This window comes from Anomalospiza imberbis, chromosome 3 (genome assembly GCF_031753505.1).
Source record: "Anomalospiza imberbis isolate Cuckoo-Finch-1a 21T00152 chromosome 3, ASM3175350v1, whole genome shotgun sequence".
Lineage (NCBI taxonomy): Eukaryota > Metazoa > Chordata > Aves > Passeriformes > Viduidae > Anomalospiza > Anomalospiza imberbis.
In genome coordinates this window covers 10,906,555-10,929,906 of record NC_089683.1, presented here as the reverse complement: position 1 = coordinate 10,929,906, position 23,352 = coordinate 10,906,555, and the positions used below count along the sequence as shown (strand labels likewise).

The 23,352-nt window shown below is 40.7% G+C and overlaps 1 long non-coding RNA gene across 1 annotated transcript in view; it reads right to left on the bottom strand.

Moving 5' to 3' along the window:
• The window catches only part of LOC137470259 (uncharacterized), a 30,610-nt gene extending 20,551 nt beyond the window's left edge, over positions 1-10,059 (bottom strand). Inside the window, exon 1 of the long non-coding RNA XR_010996968.1 lies at positions 9,820-10,059. This is a non-coding gene — a long non-coding RNA (uncharacterized lncRNA). The remainder of the gene's footprint in view (positions 1-9,819) is intronic.
• Positions 10,060-23,352: the final 13,293 nt, after the last annotated feature.

The following is a 23,352-nucleotide window of genomic DNA, read 5'->3' as shown; positions in this document are numbered from 1 at the left end:
ACGCAGAAGCCTCCATGAGGCTTCTATTTGTTCCATGGTCATTAAACACCTGATCCCCAATGAAATAGTATTCATTACATAGGACAAAGCTTTTAAGATTCTGGTAAAATCTCCAAGTCTCATTCCCAAAAATTAGGGATATTTTGATTAAATTCCCTAAAGAAAGCTCTTTTCTGCAGGCAATGTGGTGCACTTAAAATTTTCTATACCTTAGAATAAGTATAAAGTCTTAAGAATATATTCTCCTCTCTTATTATTCTTATTTTCTAATAAATTCATTGAGAGAATATAAATAATGCAAATCTAACTTATTCTTGAAATTAATGAGAGGTGAGGCAAAAGCCAAAATGACTGAAATTCTCACCTGAGACATCTCCAAGGTCTGGAAATAGTACTGCAGAAACCCCAACAAGTGTGAGTCATGAACTTTATTCATAGGGGCTTTTTCAATTAGCCAGGAGCCTGTTGCACAGCTTTGGTCAGTCCTACCCTCAGCGAGCCAGGAGTGCTTCCAGAGGAAACAGACAGCCAAAAAGCAGAGTGCTCAGTCACCTTTATTTCCTGACAGATAAGAAAGGCAATACTTCCTGAAGTGTCCTCACTGGATTTACATCACTTCTGTACTCCCAGGAGCCCTAGCAGCAGAGAGCTTTCTCTCATGGCCCTGGTTTTCCCAGCACAAGATAAAACAAAGAAATTTTTTTATTCCTAAGTCCCTCTGCTGTTAAAATTAATGTATAAACCATGTGTAAAAAATGTTTTTCAAAACAGTACCCATTTTCAAGTTAGTTTTTGAGGACAACTTTCAGTTGTACATCAAAACTTAGTGAATCTAAAGATTTTGTGCAAATGTTTTTCTGAGTACTGTCCAGACCTAAGCTATTTTCATCAGTCTAGAAATATTCATGTTTTAAGTCCCTGGCCATTACAAAAGCCTTTCTAATTAATGATCAAGATATTTAAAAGAACATAATTTTGTTCTGAAAGTCCTTGATCTGAGATTCTCTTGTACTGTCTATACCTTAGCAGAATTTTGAGGGTCTCTATGTTTATCAAGGACATTTTGATCAGACACTTAGGATTTTAGGGATTCCTGATATGCATGATATAAGAACTTTTTCTGAGGTTATGCAAGTTACTTTTGGAATAGGATCAAAACATAGCCCAAAGCTCCCTACCTCCTTACTTACAGAGCTCCTGTTATTGTATTTAGGTTTGGATAAACTTTCCTCTGGAAGGTGATTGCTCACAGCAGTTAATTTTAAACTTGCAGGCTTAGATCTGGCTCTGTGTGTGTGAACAGGCTGTCATCATGCATTCCAGGTTACTCTTAGAAATGAATGTGTCTTTCCTCAACATTTCTCACTGCTGGGGCATCAGACATTCCTTCTGCTCTGCATTAATCCAATTACTAAACACCTGCAGACATGCAATAACAGTTTTTGTGCCAAGTCCCTTAGAAATGGTTTTATAGGAGAATGTAATCTGCTGTCCTGCTATCAGGAGTCACATTACACACCTGCCAAGTCCTGAGCTGAAAAATAACAATCAGCGTTCTAATTCAACACAAGAATGTTTCGGGGCACATTAAAGAGACAAAATGACATTCTTCTTAATTTTACTGCCATGGAGTCCATTAAACATTTTGAACTTGCAGTTAATTTTATTAAAAGCCAATTTCAGTACTAAAATATTTACAGTACAGCATGATAAAAACGGACTTCTTATGGCAACTTAGTCAAGTTCCAAAAGATCCATTAAAGAGAGAACTGTTTCAAGCACATATATAGTGTCATTCCAATTCTGTTCTTAGGGATTTATCTGATAATCACCAAAATGCACTTCAAAGTGGAATTTTAAACTGTGAAATAATTTGTTTTTCTTGTGCTTTTTTTAAACTTTTCCCCAAAGATGTGTGCTGTTTGTGTCTCTGTTTTTAAAGTGATTGTGCTCCTCAGAGCTGAAATAAAACCTGGTTTAAGAAGGGAAGACTTTTCAAGGCACAAGATTTTCCTGGATGCCCAAGGATAATATAATATAGTAGAATGGAACAGAGATTTGGAGTATAAGTCAACTGCTGACTGCACCACAAGTTTATGTACAGCCTTGGTTAGGTAATTGCAGCCTTTTGTGGCACAGTTTAATTTGTAAAATGCACATCGATGAATCACAGGAATGTCAGTATGAATAGTAAAAAAAATTAAGGCATTCCTAGAAAGACTCTTTGTGAGTCCTAAATTTCCTAAAGTGTGTCCTTTACTAAGCTGAACAGCTCATCTTCGCATCCGTAAATCTATTTATATATACCCAAACATCATATTTCATCATTGCCCATTAACCTGAATTACAAGCACAGGAATTAAAACAGTTCATTATTTAAAGAAATGCAACAATACCAAGCACACGTTTGAATGAAATTCTCTAGAATAATATGTAACTTTGTTACCCCTGTTTACCTTGGCAAGGAGCACTCAGTGATAGCATGCACTCTGTTAAGGAAGAGAAATTGGATTTGACCAGAGTCACCTGCAGTTTATAGCGCTGCAGTCACTGCTGAGGGCTGTATATGATGTCCTGAGGGGTCTTTTGCACAGCTGTAGACAAGACAGCAAGAGAGCTCTGGCCAACAAAGAGCATTCCGAGGCTACGGCCCCGTGTACTAACCCCTTCCAGCTAACTTCACATTCCCCCAGCCCATATGTAACCTTCAGCCCCCCACTTGAAGCAGGCAGTCTGACAGTAATAATAGTAGTCACAAGAAAAGGTAACCTCTGTCATACTAATAATTTTTGAAAACTTAAATGCCCATGATGTGATTTTAATTAAAATGCACACTGTCTGGCTCGTCTGTTTCCAGGAGAAGGTTTCTCCTGCAGGAAGATGGTGACCTGTTGTACCTATTTGCCTCCCACACTCTGGGGTCAGTCCCATCATTACACAGCCTGATTTGTAGAGAGCACATATAGTGGTACATAAACATGGGGATGAATCTGTTTTGCTTTAAGTTTGGTTTTGCCCAGTAACCTTTGCGTGAACAGCATTTGGAATGATCAAAACAAAGGAGACTTTTTTTTCTTTTTTTAACTTTGAAAGCTCTTGTTGGTGTTACAATTTTTCACTGTCTCTGGTATAGTTTCTAGTAAGAGAAAGTTATTTGGACTGGTCCAAATAACAGATCCTTTATTATAGTTTGCTTGTAACTAACACACAGGGATGGTGAGGTATTTACAAGCAGGACAAACCTCTTCCGTCAGTGTGTGCCATGTAGAGAAGCATGTACAGAGTTTTAGCTCTATAATTGTCTATTGCTGCCTCCACCCATCACAGTGTACCTGGTTCTAGGCTTTAATATTTCTTCATTAAGATAATCACAGGATTTTATATAGCATTTTGATGATTTGTTTTATAGAAGTGAGTCCAGATTTTAACGTCCTTTCGGGAGGAGTTGGATGGGGTATCACCAACACCAATGTTTATTCATGAGCAAAGCTGAGAGAAGAACTGAAGTATTTAAAATCAATCTTAAATGCATTGGAACAGGACTGCAGAAACTGGAAAATGCATACCATTTTTTTCTCCACCTACAAAAAACTTGTATTTTTCTTTCCACAAAAATGTATAGCAAACTCTTTCCCAAGACAGTGCAGGTAAAATTCTCATAAATTATTATGTTCATGAACTGATGGCAAATCTAAGATGCTCAAAGGGAAAGCTTAATATCACAATTTACTATACAAGGATCTTCTTCTCCAAAGTAAAGAACTTCTTTGCCTCAGCCTTTCCAAAACCCTCTCTGCTGTCCCACTCTAGGGACTGCTATTCCCTGCCCTGCGGCACTGCAACATCACCAGCTACTTTGCACACACAGAAGCTCTATTTGCAGAGAAACTGCAAAATATCACTCTGCATGTTCCAACTAGTATGTATTTAAAATAGTCTAAATATTGCATTTGCATGACTAATTCCTATGTTCTGAACTCTCAGGGACCCACATAACTTTCCTTATTTAGATCCTGTTTTCCCAGAGGCAAGCTTAATGCCCAGTCCCCTTTATACAGAAGTCAATGAGAGTCTTGATACTTACTTCAGCAGGAGGAAGGCCCATATAACTGGGAGTCCTATGCAGCTTAAAAATGACACAATTTTTTGGACAGAGGAAGGCTCCAAAGGCTCCATATGTTGCTCTCATGCTGGGCTGACTTATTTGAGGGGAAGGTCATCCCATTGTGCAAAGGGTCAGGGAGTGAATAACACATTTGCTGCATGCCTGGGAGAGGAAGTTTGAAGCTGGGAAGCAGGTCAGGCTTTTTAATTCCCATCAGGCCCAGCATCCTTCAGGAGTTATTCCAGCTCAGAGTCTGCACAGCTTCAGCATGTGTTTTCAGATTTGTCTCTTTTTATCCAAAAGCAAAAAAATCTCTAGGCTTTGGAGGATTAAAATGCAGACCTTGATTACAGATCAAAACAGGAGTCTTCTCTATACTGATGTTGTGCTTGAAAAGACAATGACAGATGTGAGCTGAAGAAAGAATTTTATCCTCCTCCATCTATTTTCTACTACATTATGTGAAATGATCATTCACTAAAGGTATTTCAAAGACCTTCATTCCCAGATTTTTTTTTTAATGTGTGAATCAACAGATGTAAAGGAGGACATGAACCAGAGGACTCATTTTCTCTAGGAAACCACTCCCTTTCTATGATGGTCAGTCAAAACCTTCCTCTTGACAGGCAGTAACTTTCACAGCTGGGCAGTCCAAATGGCACAAAAGCTTCTCTGACAGAAATTTAGATGCTATAATTATGCATTGGAGAGAAAGCCTACAGGAAAAACAATAAATATTCTGTCAGTCTTAAGTTGGTTTTTTGCTTATGTATCATTTGACTTTTAAAAAATTGTCTATTGGTTCTAAAATCAAGGTCAAAATAAGTATAAACTGTAATTTTCATATTTCAGCAAACAAAAGTCAGTAGTTTAGTATTTCACACAGAAAGAGGAAATAAGTACCTTGACTACCTGCATGTGTTTTGCTTTGATTAGACTTGAGCTTGGGCAGGATGAAGAATATTTAAAGCTTCTGACTAAATTTATTAAAATGAGACTAAACCACACAGGACAAAGATCACCAGATAATCTGACTGTATGGGACAGGTATTGCCAAATAAAATGAATATTTATTTGGAGCAATGTCCAGATGCCAGAGTTACCATCTCATGGAAGGAATATGTGTTATATGCTGGAGGAACTGATCAGGTAGAGCACCAGAAAGCTGTCTTGAAAAGAACTACAACTACAACTACCACAGATTATCAAAATCCACGCACAAAACTAGGAGATGCTTGCAATACCCTAAATTTATCCTTGCCTTGAACCCCTCCACTTAACACAGCACACTCATGTATCACATCTAAACTATTAGGGAGCCATTTGCTGCCAATCATCTTCAGCCCTTCAGTCCAGCAAGATCTTGTCCTCTCCTTTTGCACTCTTCATGCCATAGGCTTATAAACGCCAAAAGGATTAATCCCCAGTTTAATTCTGAACACGGAACAAAATTAAGAATGCTTTGAAGAGAATAGACTTAAAATCAAGAATATGGAGCGTATAAAATACACAAAAATAGATGCTCTGGCACACTCTTGAATGAATTTATACAAAAAAATATATCCTAAGGTCATGTATCAACATTTTAATGTTTTATCACCTAGATTTCACCTTTCCTGTAAGCCCACTGTACGTGTTAATATCTTACTCTTCACTTGTTCAACATGAACTTTGTCACTGTATTTGGCTGAGGTAAAAATTGCTGAAAGGCGTAAAGCTACTTTAACACCTTGGAAACCTGCATCATATTATTCAAATTATTACTGAAAGAATCAACTTCAATACACAGATATGACAGTCACATCCCTCACTCAGTGAACTGGAGAAACAATTGAAAACCTGCAAGGATAAAGCTGTCTTTAACACCAGCATCAAAAGGAAGTTTCAGCAATACCCATGGTTCAATATACTACACCGTCTACCCAAGGATTAAGTCAAACAGCAACACTTTAGAAAATGCTGGAATGCTTTAGAAGATTTCAGAAGCATTACCCAGAGTTCAAAAACTGGAGCAGATTATAAAAATACAATTTGCATGACATTTTTGAGAGTATTCATAAAGCTTCACTTGATCATCACAAGCTTGATCTCTCTAGTCACGTCCTCTACAGGGAGAGAAGCAAGATGTGTTTCCCTGGGGAGCCTTTGGGAGTGACCCTATCAGACTGAGTGAACCTTTGTGAATAACCCATTTCAATGCAAAATAAGCACCCTTTTTGGATTACCTATCCCCATTCCTGGGCCAGCTCTAGCCATAAATCTGAATGCAATGCAGAGAGCAGGTCACAAGCAGTACCTCCCTCCTGGCTGGAGCCCAGTGGCTCCGTGTGAGCAGTTGGTTTAAGTGCTTTGCTGGAGCAGAGCCATGCTGCTCTGCACCTCCCCGGATGCAGCCCCAGATGGGCACGTGCATATCTGTGTACAGGAACTCCTCTGAGGTCCTCAAGGAGTTAAAATCAGACAGTACATCTACCACTGCCCTTTGAGCTGGGATCCAGTCAAATTTTACAAGGTAAACAGGATCAAGAGGGGTCATGCAAGAAGCAGAGACAAATAGAGATCCCCTGAGGCTGCAGGGAGTGATTTTAATAATGTGAAAGGTGGCACTTTTTCTCAGTGCTCTAATACTAAACACAAATCACACTCCCCAGCCAGCTCTGACTAGAAAAGAATGCACAAACTCTTAGGAAACAGAAAGAAAGCAGAGAAATATGTTCATTTTAAAGTTCTGGTAGGAGACTGTTATAGTCCAGTTATAGTTAACTACTATAGATAGCCAAAACAGTAAATATTTGCTATGAAAGGTTAAAAGTAAGTGGATACTATCCATTTTCTCAAACAGACGAAAAAGAGGATGCTTTCAAATTTCGCTTTGACTTTTCCCCAAATTATGTTTCTAAACAACTGGTGAGGCCTTACCTTGAATATTGTGTGTAGTTTTTGGGTGCTACAATGTAAGAAAGACATTGAACTATCAGAGTGTCCAAGGGGGGCAACAAAGATGGTGAAGGGCCTTGAGGGGAAGCCGTGGGAGGAGTGGCTGTGGTCACTTTCTCTCTTCAGCCTGGAGGTGACTGAGGGCAGACCTCACTGCAGGTACAACTTCCTTGTGTGGGGAACAGGAGGGGCAGGCACTGAGCTCTGCTCTGTCACGACCAGGGACAGGATCTGAGGGAATGGTCTCGGATCAGAGGAGCTTTAGGTTGGATATTAGAAAAAGGTTTTTCACTCAGAAGGTGGTTGGGCATGGCATAGGCTCCCCAGGGAAGTGATCACAGCACCAAGACTGAGAGATCTCAAGAAGTGTTTGGATAACAATGTCAGGCCCATGGTGTGACTCTTGGGATGGTGCTGTGCAGGGCCAGGAGTTGGACTCAGTGATCCTGATGGTTCCCTTCCAACTCAGCATATTCTGTGATTCTATGAACAACAAATTTTTTTTAATTACATTTTTAATTTAAAATTAAACATTAAAAATATCCTCAAGTACTCATATATCACAAGGAAGGTCATCTCAACTCTGATGATTCTCAAATAGTTTCAGATATATAAACAGTTTTCTCACCATTTGATCCCCAATAATATGCATAGAATATAATTCTATTGTATTTCAGGGGGGTTCAATTGCAGATGATGTTTGGGGGTTCTGTTTTGGTTTTCTTTTTGTTTTTTTTTTTTTTTCTTTTTTATTTTAATTCTGAAATGTTAATATTTCAAGGCACACAAGTAGAAGTCTCATGCATGGTTATCAGGCTTCACGGTGTATGGGAACACCACCAACTAAAAAACACCAATGCATAGCACACTATGCAGTACAATACAGTCCAATCACAAAGTTGTGCAGAATTTATTCAGCCACACAAGAGCCAATATTTTCAGCCATTTATATTGAATTGTTAGGTAAGACGACCAGCAAGACAGGCGGGTTCAAGCAGGCAGACCCCAAGGCTCAGACCCCAAGGTTTACTGCTCCCTGCTGACCCATTGTGACTTTTTGCTGAAGCAGAAGGCCTGCAGGTTTCCTGCCCCAGGCCTTTACCATCAGCAGGATGCTGGACACCCAAGCAAGACATGCTCCCTTGGGTGACATAATTGCAGCCTTTCAGTACCCAAAGGGGGCCTACAATAAGTTTGGACAGGAACTGTTTACAAGGGCATGCAGTGATATAACACAGGAGAATGGTTTCAAACTGAGACTAGGTTTAGATCAGATTTTAGGACCAGATTCTTTCCAGGGACGGTGGTGAGGCTCTGGCACAGGTTTGCCCAGAGAAGCTGTTGATGCCCTTTCCCTGACAGCATTCAAGGACAGGTTTGAGCAACCTGGTCTAGTGGAAGGTTCCTGCCCATATCATGGGGATTGGAACTAGATGACCTTTCATGTCCCTTCCAACCCAAATTTTCTATGATTCTACTGTTCTCTGAAACCTCCACTCAAACCCAACTTCCCAGGAAGCAGTGTCCAGGAAACAGAATAGCCCTTCAGGGGAAACTGCAGCAAGAAGGCACCTTTGATGTTTCTCCTGACAGCTTTTCAAACAACGGCCTTCCACCCTCAGAGCAAGTGAGAGCTGCGCGGTGCTCTCTGCCCTGCACGGCCCGGCCCGGCCGGGCCCGGCCCGGCTCGGCCCGGCTCGGCTCGGCCCGGCCCGGCTCGGCTCGGCCCGGCTCGGCTGGGCCCGGCCCGGCTCGGCTCGGCTCGGCCCGGCTCGGCTCGGCTGGGCCCGGCTCGGCTCGGCCCGGCTCGGCCCGGCTCGGCTCGGCTGGGCCCGGCTCGGCTCGGCCCGGCTCGGCTCGGCCCGGCCCGGCTCGGCTCGGCTCGGCTCGGCCCGGCCCGGCTCGGCCCGGCCCGGCCCGGCTCGGCTCGGCTCGGCTCGGCTCGGCTCGGCTCGGCTCGGCCCGGCTCGGCTCGGCCCGGCTCGGCTGGGCCCGGCCCGGCTCGGCCCGGCCCGGCTCGGCCCGGCTCGGCCCGGCTCGGCTCGGCTCGGCCCGGCTCGGCTCGGCTCGGCTCGGCTCGGCCCGGCTCGGCTCGGCCCGGCTCGGCTGGGCCCGGCCCGGCTCGGCCCGGCCCGGCCCGGCCCGGCCCGGCTCGGCCCGGCTCGGCCCGGCTCGGCCCGGCTCGGCCCGGCTCGGCTCGGCTCGGCCCGGCCCGGCCCGGCTCGGCCCGGCCCGGCCCGGTTCGGCTGGGCTCGGCCCGGCCCGGCCCGGCTCGGCTCGGCCCGGCCCGGCCCGGCTCGGCCCGGCCCGGCCCGGCTCGGCTCGGCCCGGCCCGGCTCGGCTCGGCCCGGCCCGGTTCGGCTGGGCTCGGCCCGGCCCGGCCCGGCTCGGCTCGGCCCGGCCCGGCCCGGCTCGGCCCGGCCCGGCTCGGCTCGGCTCGGCTCGGCTCGGCACGCAGCATCTTCAGCGCCACCTGGTGATCCCCACCGCCTCTCCTCCCTGTCTCAACGCACGCATGAGCATTTCCAGGCTGCTTTTCTCCATCGGCATGATGGAACTGAATAGCCTGGAATACACCGAGTTCTGTTTCTGTTTCTGTTCTAAACAACACAAGCTGGCTGCTGCTGGATCTGCCTCTGCTATGGGCTTTTTCTACTTTTTCTTGCTAAGTTTTCCTGGGGGGAAATAGAGTTTTACCTCTAAACCAACAAAAGGAATAGTTAATGGAAATTAATTACTTTCATAGAGAAGACCCTGATAAATTAATAGCAGCTTACCTTTCCTCCTGGTGCAGAAAAAGAACTTCAAATTGCTGCCCAGTTCACTTTCTAACGTGGAAAGAAGTTTGAAACCAGATTTACAGTGAACTGCCAGGAGACAGATGAGAAGCCCAAACAATCTGTTACCCTGGGAGTAAATCATGCACCCACTGACCAGCAAAAGCATTCAGGCACTGGTTTCAGAAGGAGCTGATTGTACTCGGTCACTGCTTATCTGATCACCTGATGGATGCCACATTGTACAGGGGATGGAACGGGGTATGTACATCCCTGTCGCCCCACAGAAAAATACAGCAAGGTCTAAATCTGCAGAAAAATACTGTCATTAAGGGAATGAGGATTATATTATAATAGAAGTTAGAGTTGTAGTTCATAAAATCATCATAAATTCATGGATTGAAAAAAGGCTGTTCAATGTACCCCTGATACAGCCCCAAAATTAACACTAAGGAGAGGGCAGGGTCTTCACATTTTTGCCTTTTTCTCTCTCTATTAATAAAGAACGTATGTCGAATAGAAATCTGGAAGGAAAACAATCACCAAAAAACACAACTGCAAAAGCAGTTTCTTAAAAGCACTTATCCACCTGGTATACACATAATAAATTTTAAGATCAGTGAAGTGACTGCATGTTAAAACAATGGCTCTCTACAGATGTATTATAAGATGTCTCAGATACATAAAAAGAGATGGGTTCAGGAGTCTAAGTCTTGCTACTTTCTACAAAATCAAGAAATATTGTGGGAAAGACACTAATCTCTTTTAATTAATCCAAGAAGCTATAACGGTAATCATATTTATTCATGAGGCTCTACTATAGAAACAAACACTAAACACAAAACCAGTCACTGGATTATTTGTTCCATTGAGTAAATGAATCCATCCAGGTCTTCAAACATTTCAGTGCTCTGCCTGTGGATAAGTAGAACGAAGTCAAGTCACTCTGACAAAATATGTGACGAGAGTTTCAAAGTATGGGTTTTTAATGAATGTGTAAACTCAGCCAGTTCACCTAAAATAAGTCCTGAAATTCTGTCTAAATGCCCTGGATGTAGTAAACTAGAGTTCCTGGGCTAAATTCTTACTTCTCTTGTGGGTATGTGTCACACAGACAGAACTTCTCAACAGGTACTCAAATGCATCCATTCTTACCATAGACTGTGCTGCAGAATTGGACACTTCCATTAGGAGGCCTGGCTGTCTCCAAGTGGAAGCTGACAGAATTCAAAAACACCACAGCAGAATGCTCCCAAAGAGGTAAAATGCTGTTTTATGGCACAGGCAGTGACTGGCTTTCTGTTTCCTCTTTATGAAAGGTGCAACTGCACACCACCTTGGAAACATTTCCTAACTCTTTTCAAAGGCCTCTTGGGACCTTGAGGAAGAATGGAATGAAATTCATTTTGTGCTCCTGTAAAATTTGTACAGTTGGCCTGTGGAAAATCAAAGACCCTTCTTGATTTCCAGTCTAATATCTGACACTGGTGCTTCTCCAGCCTTGGCTTTTAGCTGTATTCTAGAGCATGTGGGAGTACTTCTGGCTACCCTGTTCAATAAAATGCAAAGAAAATTAGATTCTTTCCCCTTGTCCATTTTAGCAAGAGTCCATCATAAAATATATATAATATTTGCAAACATATTTTTATTCCTAGTATTTATTCCAATGGTTTCTCAGCTATTTTAGCACCGATCTTATGATTCTTCGTCCTAAGGTAGTTTTTATTTCATTCTATTTAAAATCACAGTTATGTCCTCTCCTAGGCTTCTTCTCACAATTGAAATAGTTGAGTTTGTGGAGTGTTAATCATGGAAAAAAATCACTGACATGTCTGAGGGGCATGGAGGACCACAACTGCCCTTCCTACTCTTTTGGAATTTCTGAGTGACTGCAACCTATAGTTTGTGTGGGCATACTGCATTACTCCCTTCACATGAGCAAAGTCAAGTTTATGGCTGCTAAATACAGCATAGCAAAGGGTGGAATATTCTAGTTTTTACTAGGAAAGCAGTTTTACCAATGCTGAGTATGTCAGTCCCAGTAGTACAGTTCCATCAATGTGTTATGCCTTCCTTTTTTATTGCCTCCCCACAAGACAATCTCTCCAGTTACATACATTTTCATTTTAATTATTTTTTTAATTCACTCCACTTTTTTTTCATTGAATTATTGCAAACCAGGAAAAAATAAAAAATGTTTTCTTATTTTTAGACTTTAACAAGAAGTGTTTGAAGTACTTAAGAGAGATCATTTCATGATAGTCAAGAAAATAAAACATTTTTTCTGACAGGTTTGTGTTTCATGGTTGACTCACAGTTTTAGATGAAAGATACAAATATTATAGCATTAACTCACTCATTATGGTCCTTAGACATGGGGGAGATGCTGTGAATATTCCAAAGTGAGGGAAAATAAATTATTAAATATCACATAGTCCTTAGAGGAGAGTATTCTGCATCCTCCAGTGACTAATTATGAGAACAGGTCACATGAAGTTTTTTCTCTGGTTTCTAGTGAAAATGGAGTTTGTGTCATTTCTTTTCCTTCAGCAGCAATAATAACGCCTCCTACCTTTACCTAGGTGTCTGTTTTCACAGTGCATATTAAATTTTCATCTCTGAAAAATGTATCAAATGTGGCTGAAAACACTCATTAAAATCAAGAGGAAGTTCTAGTTCTGAGCACACCAACTACAGTTTCTGAGGAGAAGTGAGGCAGAATTTATACTGTTCTGTCCTCACTCACTGTGCTGGGAAGAGTCAAGCGCTGTGTCCTGACAGCAGACATCTCTGGCATTGCATGACCAATAAAATTTGCAAAGTGGAAAACTCTGTGGGAGATTTTCAGCTAGGAAGGTAGGTGTCTTCTACTTTTAGATGGCTGAGTTTTAGGAAGAAGTTGAATGCACTGAATTCTGCCATTAATCCCCTAAGAAAATCAGGTTAAAAGTGGTACTGAAAGGCTTATGCTCCATGCATAAGTAGCTTTTATTGGCTGAGTGAAAAACTAATAAGATGTGAAAGATGTTTTTAAAAGAGAAATTGCAAATATGAAGACTGATTTGATATTGGCTAGTGTTACATCTACACTGGAGAAGATCAGCATGGCCCAGAGGATGAAAATTAACAGGCTATTCCATCGAGCTAAACATCTAGAACCAGATTTCCCTCCTCATGTTAAAAAGTCCATTTCATGAGAGAGTACAGACAGAAGAGGCCAAACAGAACACTTGCAATATAAGCAAAGCATTTTGGCATAAGACATTAAGAATGCAGAAAGATTATGATTTTGTGACTTGCAGATTTCTGTTGTACATTTGTGCTTAGGTAATCTCTTTCCAGATGTACATCTTTTGTTTAAAATGGCTTATGGCTAATTCTTTTTGATTCACAGAAGGATTTGATTGAAAAGAGTGAATAATGCTGGAGAAACCTTGCAAATGCAATGGCTGGATCTTTCTTTTCAGTTGCCTGGGCAGAGGTTTCCATTGTTTGTTTGTACAATAATTTATCTGGAACAGCAGAGGGTGTTTTCAATGAATGAACCACCTGTGTAACAATATAGGAAACAGAAAAAAGATAGCTTTCAGCATTAGTTATTTGTATATGTGAAAAAAAATTCTCTAGTTTATCTGTTAAATAACTGGATGACTTTCTGAGGATCACTTGGGAATACTGTATAGAGAAATGCTACATCAGTTCCTTTCCATGTGCACAGACTGTGCCAGTGAGATTTCTCAATCAGATGTTCTGTGATAAAATGTTACATTCAGTCTTCAGGCAATCATGCCAAAAACTCCTGTGACCAACTGCTCTTGTTCTTGCACTTTACTCGATCATTACTGAAGTACAGCAACAGCACGTTGAAAGTGCCTTAGACTTACAACTGCCCCCTTCTTTCCTGTCACTTTGTTTCCTAACTTCTTTCTCCATTCAGCCCTTCTGTTGCTAGTAAGAAATAATCTGAATCTTTTCATGATTACTTTACTTTAGTTGTGTGAGTAACAGACCTCTATGTATAATGGCAAAGGAGTGAATAGTAATAATTCATTTTATAATGAAACTGGAACATGTTCAGCAACCTGGTAAAAAAAAAAAAAAACTGTCTGGAAAACTTTTAGTTATTTAAAACTTTTTTATTTCACTTTTGACTGCCCCCCAAAAATGATAAAATATTTGTTTTCAAAAAAATATACATTAAAAGTTAGAACCTCCATATTTAAACCCCACAAAAATTTTAATAAATTGAACTGTGCAATCCCTTTCATACGTGAAAATGTGTGCAAGATAGCACCCTAATTTTGAAAATAGCTTTAGTCAGCCAGAATTTCATGTATTTACTCCTATGTTTCTCAACCTCAGTTGCTTACTTGTGGCTTATTTATTTCTTAATGTACTTATCTACAGAGGCATATGTGGTTTTAATCCTCTTAAAACATAGTGAACTTCCCACAGTCAAAACAGAGAGCTTTTTTGAGTTTAGTATTTCTAGAAGTTTATGCTAAACTTTTAAAACTCTGGAAAAAAAATCTTCCCATTGTAACTTTGCACTTTTTTCTTCAAAGTTCTATCATGTATAAAGAACATGGTATTCGTTTGCTGGGTGAAAATTTTTAGATTCTTTTCTTACTTTCCCTCCCTTTTTAGTATGTGAATGAAGATAGTTAAGGATGAAAGCTGTTGTATCATTCCAAAGGAGTAGTCAGGGCAATGCAGCCATTTCCAGTGAAGCACCCAGGTAGAAGTCTCCAGTTACTGTCACTACTGCCACACATTCATCTGGTGGCCAACACTTGTACAAGGAAATGAAGGAAGGAGAAAAGAGCTGTGGTGTGTGCACCAGTGTGTGAGTACATTCTTCTGAGTGCCAAGTACGTCAGAGTGGGAAACAGCAAGGGAGTGGAACATAAAGCCCATCTCACATACACTGGGAGGGCTGCATTTGACTTCACTGCAGTTACTTCTGATTTACTCAAGTGTCAGCTGGAGAAGGACCACAACCCATGCTTTAAAATGTTTTTATATGCTCCTCTGAGTAAAAAACTTGGAGGACTTTGTGAAAACAAGCTACTGTTGCTGATTTGCCAGGTAGGCAACCTCTCTGAGCTCTGGTTGAGAGCTGATCCAAATAAAATGTTTCTCACAGCTATGACTGTGTTGCACTAATTCAACTAGAATAAACAATTACATCAGAAAAATGTGTTTACTTTGGTTCTGGGCCACAGAGACTGGGCCCAAATATGATGTAGAACATATGCCTGTTATTGCTTATAAGGACAAATAATTTTACAGGTGGACTTCAAAATTCCTTCCTTTTGCTAAGTATACTCCTCCTGGCAAAGTACCTGGAATGTCTGTTTATTATTTGTGGAATTATACATCAACTTTCTTATTTAAATAGACAGTGTAAACAGTAACTCTGAGATTAGAAACAAACAGAAAATTTTATTTCTCTCTTTGTTTACAGGTACATGACTATGATCCTTTTGTTAAAGCTACACCTGTTTACACCAGCAAGGAGTGACATATTCATCTCCTCAGTAATCTTGTACTGGGTAACTCAGAAATAAAATAATCAAAACCAGCAAAATTTTGCTCATGTAAAATTAACATAGAGAAGATTACAATCAGTTTTGTACTTTTTTACTGAACTCATCAAAATGTTGGTCCATACAGTCAAAAGCAAAGGGAAAGGCTATTCAGCCAGACTGTTGGTTCTTGTCATACAATATCATTTCAGTCTAGAATTTTCATCTCTACTACCAAGGAAGTTAATCAGAAACATCAGACCATTTTTATTTGCCTAGGTTTAGCCATAGTGTTCCAGTATAAAGGTAAAGGAGGTATAAATTGGAGTTTAGTTTAAAAATGCCTGGTCTAAACTATCTGAGTAAAAGTCCTTTGTTTATTGGTAAACTTTCTGTTGTTAACAGAGTTGAGTATAAACAATCAGTATGGGAGAAACTTTGCACAGTAAATATAGAGGGTACCTCCGAATAAGGTGTGATATATCCTTAGCCATTGTTACCTGGCAGCATTTATACACATGAAGCAACAAACCACTTTTTTAAATTGCAAATTAGAAATTAAATAAAAAATTACAGTGAATAAAACTGAGTCTAAAATTCTGCCCACATTTGTCCCAAGTCTGAGTCTTGTTTTAACCTAAAGTTCTGGGTTTAATCTATTGAAAGAATATAATGAGAGCTGTACAAATTTAAGCTACATCAAAATTGCATTTGTCTTGAAGTTTGGAATATCTCCATCACAGAGAACAAATACTAGTACCAGTGCCACCAGCCCATACAAAATTAAGCAATAAATACCCATTGGCCTGGTTGAGACATTATTGCCAAGTCAAATTGGATGAAATTAGAATACTTCTGAACTTTTATTTTTGAATAAAAGTTTTTAAACTCAAGCCATAATCTTTCCTGAAGTTCCAGAATTGGGAGAAAATAAACCGAATTTCTGGGATATTACAAGAGCTGCTGCTAATACATTTCTTTCTAGCCAACCTGATCTCTCATAAGAATGCTCCTATGAGATGCCAACCCCTCAGAAAACACCAGAGGCATTGAAATTACCCACATAAGCCTTTGGAGTGCTTTTGATGTTCACCTACGTTTGGAGAGCCCTTCCATTTACTTCACTAGCCATGTGTAGGGTCTCATTGAAGTGACTAACAGTGACTACCTGACAACCTAGTGATGAGTAGTGACCACCTTGTGAGGGTAGATGGAACAAATTAAAGTCCCCTAAGGGAATTTTGTAATACTTATCCATCTGTCCTGAACAAATTCAAACTTAGGTCAAAACACTGTGCCTTATTCCCCAAGCAGCTGCATTCCCATGCAGCAGACTTTTGCATTCCTTCCAGAAACCACCGTGCAGTTTTCAGTGCTTGCTGAAACTGATGGAACAATCACAAGGGCTTTATTGATCTGATTTCTAACTAACATAATAGGAATATGTATTCACTACAGATTTTTAAGTGTTGTCATTTCTGGATGTCAAATTTTGATATGGATAGAACTCCTTTTTTCCTGAGAAAGAGCTATATGTCTAAGAAGAATATAAAAGTCTCCTTTGCTGTGAAAATCAGCTCTACACAGTCTCCAGGTATGGAGTAAAAGCAACCCTAACAAGAAGGGGCACCTCTGAGGATGTTGTTCTTCCTGGCAGAAAGTGAACTGAGATCCTCCTGTGCAAAGCAGCAGAAAAATCCAATGTTTTCATCATTGATATGCACCCTAAACTGCTACTTTTTGTGTTGTATGAGCTGAAAAATGGATGAAATGTTACTGGAAATGTCTTCATTCTGTACATTAAGGAAAAACTTATAATAAATTATGTTTGTGTGCTTTTATTAACCCTTGAACTGCTGCTGAGCGATGCATGTGTTTGAACAAGAGTTGAAAAGCTATTAAAATATTTGCTTAAATACTTTACTACAGCCTAAGAATTGAGCTCCAAAGCCTCTGGGATTTGAAGACTCACAAGAAAGTTAACTGAAGGAAGTCTGGGAGAGGTCAGCATGCTCAAGCACACTCCTACACAATCTTCCACCTCCCTTATCAGCTTTAATAAACTTGACTCCTACTTTCTGATCTTGAAATTCAAAGGACCCATGCAAAGATTTCCCAACTATGTAGGCTGTGTTCACAGCAATCTCATCTTTGCTCTATGAATGTAGAGTCAGTTAAATGTCTAAACTTTGGGCCTATTTTCTGTTGGTTTATTCCAATTTTACACTTCTACAGTTGGCTGCTTTCTGTAGCATTAGGCTACACAAGAAGCAAGCCACCTGCAGATTTTATTAAAAATGACATGAGCTGCAAAACTACAATATTACCCCTGATTTCCTTTACTCAAATGAAATACTTTTCTTCCTGTGAGACATATCTTTTCTTGTTTTTGCATTTCATACACTTTAGCCAGATTTATCTCATGCCAAACAGTAAGACAGTTCTCACAGCACTGCCTGTAACCCAGTTCACCTAATTCTCCCTTTGCCTATGCCCTTAAGTCTTTAATTACTTGCAATCAAATATCAGAGTCACACTTGCTTTTTCTTTCTGGCTCAAGAAATGTTTTAATCTTTTGGCCTGATAGAAATCTTTAGCAAGAAGGTCAGAGTCCTGTGAACAGTGTTACAATGCTCCTGGAGAGGGTGGGAGATGTCATTCCAGAATCTCACAGGTTAAAGAACACAACCCTCCCTCTGCCAGGGAGAGTTGGTCACAGTGGGAGATTTTGCCTGGGGTTTTGAAAGAAAGATACCATAGCAACATTTTGTTGAGATTCCTCTCTTGTTGGAGCATGTTGGTGCTCCCTGAGAGGCCTCCAGCATTGTAATTCCCTGTGGATTTGAGAGACATCTTTCTTTCACAGCTCACTTGAGTCCAAGCACAAAGTAGGTGACAAGCTGCTCATTAATGTCAAAACTGGGCTAGTTCTCTATGTGAAAACTGCCCAAACACTAACAGTGGGATTCATCTCAAATATAGACCTCTGCAATGTAGAAAACCATGCTTCAGCCAGTACACTTTGCCAGATGTTTTTATTGTTAGTGAAGTCTTATCACATCTAGTTCAGTCTTATCACATTTACTTCAGGATGAGATGACTGTCACCTCAGAAGAATTTGTTTGTCTTCACAGGTGGAAAAGGGAGTGTTGGCAGTAAGCTCAGACAGAGTTCCCTGCAGTGCAGATGACTGAACGTGGGCACGAGAACTCCACTTCCACACCCAAAGAGTATTCATGTCAACAACACCGCACCTGGGGGCTACATTCTGGTCACTTTTGGATCCTATTTGTGAGTTGGACTTGGGTGTTTAATCCTTTATGGAACATAAAAGTTACTTACACTAAAGTCAGAGAGTCTTAAGCACCTTTTAAAATATTAGCTTTCTTTTCTTATAGTAGGAGCAGAGTCACCAGGTGGTCATGTTAAATATAATCTTACACATTCCTTTTCTTAGTCTACAAGGAATACATGCACTTTCAAGGAATGTTGCACTGTTAGTTTTTGGTGTTCAGGTTTATGAGGGAGCTTTTGTAAACAACCAGGGAATTCAACCTATCTTATGCTCTCTGATTAGATTTAGTTCTTGGTGAAAATTATTTCCTGAGAACCTGAAGGTGGCTTTTGGGTTAAGACTTCTAAATAAGGTTTAGCCTGCATGTAGTCTGTGACCACCTATGTTCAGTGACTGTTGTACACAGTATAAATAAATGACTCTAAGATATTCTGTATCACTGATTTCTCCCCTGATAGAAAGCTGGGTTGCAAGAATTCCAAGTCTGTCAAAACCAGGCAACAGTGTTGTATTTCCGGGTCTATCCTTACTTTCCCAAATGTGTACAACTGCCATTAATTTTCATTGAAATAATTTGAACTCAAATGCAAAATAGATGTTTCTTGGGGATGCAGTCAGTTAATATATGAGAATCTTGTGAGCCTTAGAATCAGTCTGGCTTGTGAGTGGATTATTTGTTTGTTTATTTTATTCCTTATTTATAAAAGAGATGACAGCCCACCCAGTGGAATTTTCCCATCAAAAATAGTATGAAACAGAATAATGGAATGCAGAATTGATTAGATGGTGTGCTTGTTGGCAATGGGTGCGTGTACTTCTTAATCTTAATGGATCATAAAAAAAAATCCCTTCATATTTGCCATAATGCATGTGCTAAGTTGTGGGTTCCTAGCCAATGCAAAGAAATATTCTATGATTTCCAGAGATACAAAGTAAGAATTTCATACATCACATAAGTGGGGCCTCTGTTTAAATGCATAAAGATAATTTCTTAATTATGGCAGTGATATTCATTAAAAAGCTTTCCAATAGTACATGCAGTTCCCACACTGGTCTCTCTCCCACTGTCTGACAGACAGACAGCTTGGTTACACATGCTCAGAAAGGAGGGTGGGGGCCCAGATTCTTGGCTGTCTTGAAGTGGCCACATCCTGCCATCTGCTGAATCCTTCTGCTATTGGCAAATCCAGGGAAGAATATTTCTGAGGTGTCTTAAAATATTCCACACCTCTGCAGAAATGTTTTATTTAAGGACAAGTAAACAAATGCTTTCAGGGAGAGAGAAATCAGCTAAAAATACTTAGAAATATACATATATATATATATATATATATATATATATATATATATTTAATCCCTAGGTTTAAAGAAAAGATCACAGAATCACAGAATAATCTGAATTGGAAGGGACCCACAAGGATCATCAAATCCAACTCTTTGCCCTACACAGGACAGCAACAACAACCACACCACCTGCCTGAGAGCATTGTCCAAACACTTCTTAAGCTCTGTCAGGATTGGTGCTGTGACCACTTCCCTGGGGAGCTGTTCCACTGCCCAACCACCCCCTGGGTGAAAAACTTTTCCTGATATCCAACCTAAACCTGCCCTGACACAGCTTCAGGCCATTCCCTCAGGTCCTGTCACTGTCGCCACAGAGCAGAGATCAGTGTCTGCCCCTCCTCTTCCTCTCACAAGGAAGCTGTAACTGCAGTGAGGTCTGCCTTCAGTCTCCTCCAGGCTGAGCAGACCAAGTGACCTCAGCCATTCCTCACACAGCTTCTTCTCAAGGCCCTTCACCATCCTTGTGGCCCTCCTTTGGACACTCTGCAATAGTTTAAAGCCTTTCTTATTTTGAGGCACCCAAAACTGCCCCCAGCACTGGAGGTGAGGCTGCCCCAGTGCAGAGCAGAGCAGGACAATCCCCTCCTTGCCAGCTGGCAATGCTGCCCTGATGTCCCCAGGACAGGGATGGCCTCCTGGCTGCCAGGGCACTGCTGGCTCATGTTCAACTTTGTATCAACCAGAACCCCCAGGTCCTTTCCCCAGCACTCTTCTCCAGCCTCTCTTTCCCCAGTCCTCTAATTTGTTGCGGTGTCTCTGCAGGATCTCTCAGCAACTCTCAATTCTGTATCATCTGCAAACTTTCTTAGTATTCCTTCTAGATGTGCCAGGAGGCTAGTGTCTAAACTTTACCATGTTTAGTTCATCACAGGAGTACACAAGATTTAATCCTTGGAGTCTTTATAAAGCTTGTAAGTCAAGAAACAGAGTTCATACAGTAAAAAAAGACAGGCACCTTCTCCTTAGATCATCTTTTACTGTTGCAATCACAGCAACTGTATAATATTTAATATGTGTATATTTACATGTAAAATTAACTGACAATTTCATAATATTTCTTCATTTTCTTACTCCCTTTCTCTATCTCCATTTTTTAAAAAATTAACTTTGGATTTCCTGCAATTATTTGTTTGTTGTCTAAGAATTCACACTGTAGGTTTCTCACTTCTTCATCTCATGTGACCAAGATTCTCTCCTGTTCCTTAGCTGTCATTTAATGTGAAAAGTGTCATGCTCCCTAGAAAAAAATCACTTAATTGTCTGGAAGCACCCTGGAAATTAACAGAAGAAGGTAAAAGAACAACAATACCCCCTTTGACAGCTGAACATATTGCTTTTGCAAACCAGAAGGTCTTAGATTTTAGTCTTTGGGTTGGTGTCCCACACCTGAAGAACTTCTGTGAAGCAGGAATATATTCTGTCTAAATGAGCCTGATGAAAAATCCATAGTCCTAACATCTGGAATATGATTCTTGTGCCATTTTTTCCTGGGAAAAATGTCTCTTCAGGATGGCCCTCCATTATTTCAGAAGCTAGTATTTTCTGAATTCAGTGTTAGTTTTAGCTACATAATATTTAAGCATTTCTTTTTGATGGAGCAAAATCCCCTCTGAAATAAATGACAGCTTTACTTCAATAGGTATGTTCAGGCCAGGCCCCTAATTAATCAGCACTGACATTTACAAGAATCACTGCTCTCTGCTATGCCAAAGGGCTTGGGTTCAACTCCCAGGAGCAGAGGATTTGGACCTATTTCATCATAAGGACTTCTTATGACTACTTTTCTCTGTCATGTAGCCCATTTTTTAATGGAAAAACATTATAGAGCAATGAGTATGTTTACAAAATAACAGAAAAATGTAACCCTCTGAAAAGAAAATTCTCTCTATAGATTGTAAATGTCCACAAAATATTCTCCTTTTCTTTTTTTTTTTTTTTTTTTCTTTTTAACTGCATGTGCCTCTTCTGGACTGGTATTACAACATGCTGTGCATGTTTGAAACATGCACATTTATACTGGGGTCCATCCTGCAATGTTTTGCTGCGTTGCGATTTTTTTTTCACTTAATACTAAGGTGGCCTCTAGAAGAGTAAAAACATGTGCAGATTCCTTAATATTGTCTAAAGGGAAGCTAGAAACTACATCATGAAAAATTGATCATGTGAAAATGATATCTGACCTGCTGTAAACTGCAAACTATGCAGAGTATCTTGGAATAGTGCAAAGCCCAAAGCCCAAAGCTATACCAGTAACTGTGCTAACCATTTCCTAGTAAAAAGTAAAACTAGTGATTATCATCACCAATGGATAATTCCAGGTAGGAGATCTGCTCTCCAATTCTAGTTTTGCAAAGAAAACAGCCTTGTCTGTAAAGTAGGAAATGGTTCATGACATTAGCTTTCTTTTCTACAACTGCATGGGGAGGGTCACAGGCTGCCTCCATGACCTGGACTATCGAAGAACTGGAGATCCCCAAAGGGACAATCTCTCTGCAGATTTGGAGGTTTGAGCCTGGATTTTCTTCAGTCTTGACTTTCACATACCTCTGTGATTCCATCAGCTGCCAAAACTTCATTCCCATCAGGAGGTTTAGTAAAAACTGAAGGCTGTCCAGGCTGCCAAATTCTGGGACAAATTGTTCCCTGCAGAGAACTTTTGGAAAGGACAGAAACATAGGACTGATAATTATATTATGAAATAATAAGAATAGTTTCTTGGGTTTTTTGGGCCAACAGCGGGAGAAGAAATTATAGTGATAAAATCTATGGAATCGGAATGCACCTTCTTCAAAAATCATCTGTAAAAGGCCAGGTATCCACAAAAGTCTGTGTGAAATATTAAAAACCTCAGGATTTAAGAAACATCTTTCTTTTGCTCTCATATCCCAGCACATGGTACAAAGTCCAGTGATACTGCAGATGCACCGTTGTTTGCAGCTGCCGATATGCTGTCGGCCAGACAATTTATCCTGTAGGGTCTTGTAGGCTGAGAGAATTGTGCTGCAGCTGCAAAGTTCATTCCTGTTCATCTGGATGGATTTTTAACAATGGTCTCTGCTCTCCCCACTGCCCAAACAAAACTATCTATAAATGGAAAACTCCCTTCCTCTCCCTCCAAGGCCCTGAGGTAGCAGAATGAATGCAGCACACATGGTGCTAAGTGTCTCAGAGCTAAAACATGCTTAATACATGCAAATACCAACATTAACCATTATGAACAGGCATGATTTATGTGCCTGTCAGCAAGACATCAATCATGACTACAGAGAGTCAGCAGCAGTATCAACAACAGTAGCAGGAGTGGAGGGTCAGAGCCAAGATGGGATGGTCCTTCCCAGCCACCCGGGGGGAAGAGAAAGATGGATG